This window comes from Papaver somniferum, chromosome 9, assembly GCF_003573695.1.
Source record: "Papaver somniferum cultivar HN1 chromosome 9, ASM357369v1, whole genome shotgun sequence".
In the NCBI taxonomy this organism is placed as follows: domain Eukaryota; kingdom Viridiplantae; phylum Streptophyta; class Magnoliopsida; order Ranunculales; family Papaveraceae; genus Papaver; species Papaver somniferum.
In genome coordinates, this window is record NC_039366.1 from 1,888,897 (window position 1) to 1,893,054 (window position 4,158).

Consider the following 4,158-nt stretch of genomic DNA (forward strand, 5'->3'; position numbering starts at 1 on the left):
TTAGTACTTTGGCCGAGAAATAGCACTGTATCACCTAAACGATTCACTTCCTCCCAGGACATCTTAGAGAAATCCAACCTTGACACATCGATTGAGACAACCACATTAACGTAACCTCTTCTGTCCAAACATCATTTCAATTCTGTAGATTTCTTCATCCGACTCCAGGAAGTATACGTTATGTACACATGAGTATCCTCCTATATGAAAAAGCAGAATGAACAATGCTGACCTCTAGTCGTCTAATTTCAAGGCGAATACTAGTATAATCACAACCTACAGGTGGTACTAGCTTCTGAACCACAAGTTGACAATAATCATCACAACCCATTACATATATTTTATCTTTAAAGCAAATGAATGAATTCAAACCACTCTCACCTACTAATCCTTTAGGAATCCCTAGTTTTCTCCATTCTGAATCGCCAACACAACAAAACGCTATCATTGGCATTGAATCAGTATAAATTTCATTAACGCATCCAGAAACCAAGAAATAAACCATTGAAGCATTATCTTGAACAAGATTATTTTTCGGCGGTGGCGATGACAAAACACAATCGTGAATACGATAATCTTGTTCACCGTATGTATCGAAAATCAATTCATCAAAATTAGGTAATGGAATTTTCTCTAACGATAAAGGGTTCCATAAAAAACAATTCCCAAAATTACCACTATCATCATCATCGTCATCATCATAATAAACAACTACCCATCCTTGATGAGATGGTTTCTGATACATTCTGTTCCTACCACTCAGTTCAGGTACGGATTTTCTAATTGATTTCTTGTTCGGTTCACAAATGTTATAGAAAGCCTGATTTGGAGTATTACCTTCTTCTTGAAATGGTATCACTAGCCATGGTGCTGCAAGATTTGGTGATGGTGCTGGGTGTCTCCTTTCAATTGTTTCATCAACTGCTAATCTTTCCTCCATTTCTCCAGAAGAAGTAGTGGAAGTGGAACCCTAACAGTGAAAATTTGGGAATTTCTATTTGTGATTATAAACTTTTCTAAAAATGAGAAATTCGGCCGTGAGATTACTAGCTTATTCAGACATCCCACGCTGTGGCGCGTGGCAGCATTTTCTTAAGTCGCATAAGCCCAAAAATGGAAAAATCAGCGGATCCATCTATAAATTTTGACAAAATAAAAAAAAATAAATAAAAAAAAATCACTAGTTACAAGATTATTTATGAACTTCATGTAAATAGGATGAAGCCTTTACTTAGTAAACTAATCTCTTCTTATAAGCTGCATATGTTCCTAAGAGACACATTTCTGATAATGTTGTCATAAGAGATAGTTCATACTATGAAAAGGAAAAGGAAAAAAAAGTAGAAATGGAGTCATGGGCTTTAAACTTGATATGTCTAAGGCCTTTGACATAGTCGAGTGGTCTTTTATGATTGATATTCTTAAATGTTATGGTTTTCCGATGACGGGTGTGCTTTTATTTATCAATGTATTAGCACCACCAATATTTCTATCATGCTTAATGGATCCCCTTGTCCTTCTTTCAAACCAACTAGAGGTCTGCGACAGGGGGACACATTATCCTCTTACCTATTTATTTTATGTATGGAATTGTTAACTAGATATCTTGTACACGCTGAAAACAACAAACTGATTCAAGGGGTTCACATCAGCAAAGAGATACCAAGTGTTTCACACTTACTCTTTGACGATGACTTCCTCATATTTGTCAAGGCTACCCATGAACAAGCTAGTAATTTGATGGCTTTGATCAAAGATTTTGGTAATATTTCTGGTCAAGTAATCAATTTTGGCAAATCAGGTTGTTTTTTCAGTAAGAACGTACATCTTGATCTTGTTGTATCGCTTATTAATGCTTTGGTAGTTAAGAAAATCGATCTAAAGGAGAAATATCTAGGCATTCCTTTATTCATTGATAGAAATAAAACCGAATCTTTAGTCACTTACTTGATCATTTTGGTAAAAGAACTGCACAATGGAGAGGAAAGCAGTTTTCACAAGCTGTTAGATCCATTATGGTGCAGAATGTCTTGAAATCCTCTCCAGTTTACCATATGAGTACCTTTCTCATTCCAGACACCATAACTCTAAAAATGGAACAATCCCAAAGGGATTTCTGGTGGGAAAAGAATAACCCAGGTGGTATTTACATCAAAAAACGGAAAGATGTTTTTCTCATAAACTCCAAGGGGGTGTTGGCTTTAAAGACTTAAAAATCTTTAAGAGGCCGATGTTAGCCAAATTAGCTTGAGCCCTTATTCACTCCCCAACTGAGTTGTGGGTTAAAATCTTGAAATGTAAATTTTTCAAGAATTGTCATCCCTTGCATGCTAGAAAACCTCTAGATTCTTCTTGATTATGGAAAGGTATCGTTGTTGGTCAAGACATTATTAGGAAAAATAGTATTTGGGAAGTCAAGGACGGGTCTAGTATTCATGCTTTTACTGACAATTGAATTCCTGAAGCCTCCTCTCCTCTTTGTCATTGTTACCTTAATCCTGATATGCTTGTGGATGATGATTTCATAGACCCTGATACTAGGACTTGGAATATAGAGCTTATTAATAGTTTTTTACTTTGGACAATGCCTAGAAGATAGCCAATATTAGAATTCCCCTCATAGGAGATGACAAATTAGTATGGTTGCATACTAAGAATGGTAAATTTTTCGTGAAAACATGTTATAAAGCTCTCTCTGGCGAGATAAATTATCTACAAAATCCCCATCCCATCCCAGTCAACCTACCTATAAAGCCTTATGGAGCTTTCCCCCTCTTCCTAAGATACATCTTTTCTTAGGGAAGTGTATAGAAAATGTCTTACCTACTAGAGTCATACTTTCACAATACATAAATCAAGTAGATTCTGGTTGCTTATGTGATACTAATTATAATGAATCGGCTGAACATCTTTTTATTCACTGTGATTATGCAAAAACTGTTTGGGCAAATACTCCCTCTGGTGACTATGTAACTTCAGAGGATCTTACTGAAACAATTATTAGGACTTGGTTTGATGAATGGTTGAAGAGTAGTCACAGTTAGGGCTGTCAATGGAAGAATATCCGTCGGATATCTGGATATCCGATATCCGACAGGTTAAGAACTATCGGATATTCGATATCCGAGAATATCCTATAGGATATCAAAATCAGATATCGATATCCGATAGGTTAAGCTATCGGATAACGGATATTTATCCGATAATATCCGTTAGTAACAAAAAAATCTGTAAAGGTGAAATTATTCTCATACTGTCATACATAAAACTTGGAAACAGTACTCATAAGATGGCATCTGAATTGTCTTCATCTGAATGTAAGTCTCTTACTCACACACATACATGAAAAGAAGCACAAGCAAATGCTAAAGAAAGTAAAAACTTAACAGATATTCAAACAGGGTCTCTCTTGTCTTCATTCGTCTTCGGTTTCCAAAATTTCCATATCTGCATTATAACAATTAATAAGTCAACATTAAGATAGAATAAGATACACAACAATTGTCTAAGTAGTAATAATAGGAACTATGCACTGAGTTTAAGAAGAAAAAAATGTTTACCTTCATCACAAATGAAATCTGGCAACCAATCGCTTAAGCATAACAATGCTTCAACACCTCTGGATCTAATGAAGCTCTGTGTGTTGTAAGCACTCTACCACCTGCACTGAACATTGATTCGGATGCCACACTGGTGACTGGGATAGCCAAGACATCTCTTGCCATCTTTGCAAGAGTTGGGTACTTAGGTGCATTTAGCTTCCACCAACTCAAGATTTCAAATAAATACTCATCTTTTGGTGAGCCTTTGCTAAGCATTGGTTCTTCTAAATACTTGTCCAACTCAGATTTCTGCACCTCAAAGTCAATGTTCTCCATCATAAACTCAACATATTCAGGATCACATAATTCATCTGGATTGTCTGAATCCATCACACTTGAGCTAGAGACAGAGCTGCGGCCACCAAAATAGTGTTCATCTGCATTTGAGTTTTGTGAATCATACGCATTGAAAATAGATGTCAATTGTTCTTTGAATTTGTTATACTCAACTGCATAGCCAGTTCCATACAACTTCTTTTTAATCAACTCTACCCATCTTTCCTTGTATCTAGGATCTGACACAACACCGATGCCCATAACCAAATTACTTTCGAGC

The 4,158-nt window shown here is 36.1% G+C and overlaps 1 long non-coding RNA gene across 1 annotated transcript; it reads right to left on the reverse strand.

Moving 5' to 3' along the window:
- Positions 1-3,216: 3,216 nt before the first annotated feature.
- LOC113308912 lies at positions 3,217-3,616 on the reverse strand. Its single transcript, XR_003340175.1, has 2 exons — positions 3,561-3,616; positions 3,217-3,447 (listed from the first exon to the last, which is right to left on the reverse strand). It is a non-coding gene; the product is annotated as an uncharacterized LOC113308912 (long non-coding RNA).
- Between the last annotated feature and the right edge of the window lie 542 nt (positions 3,617-4,158).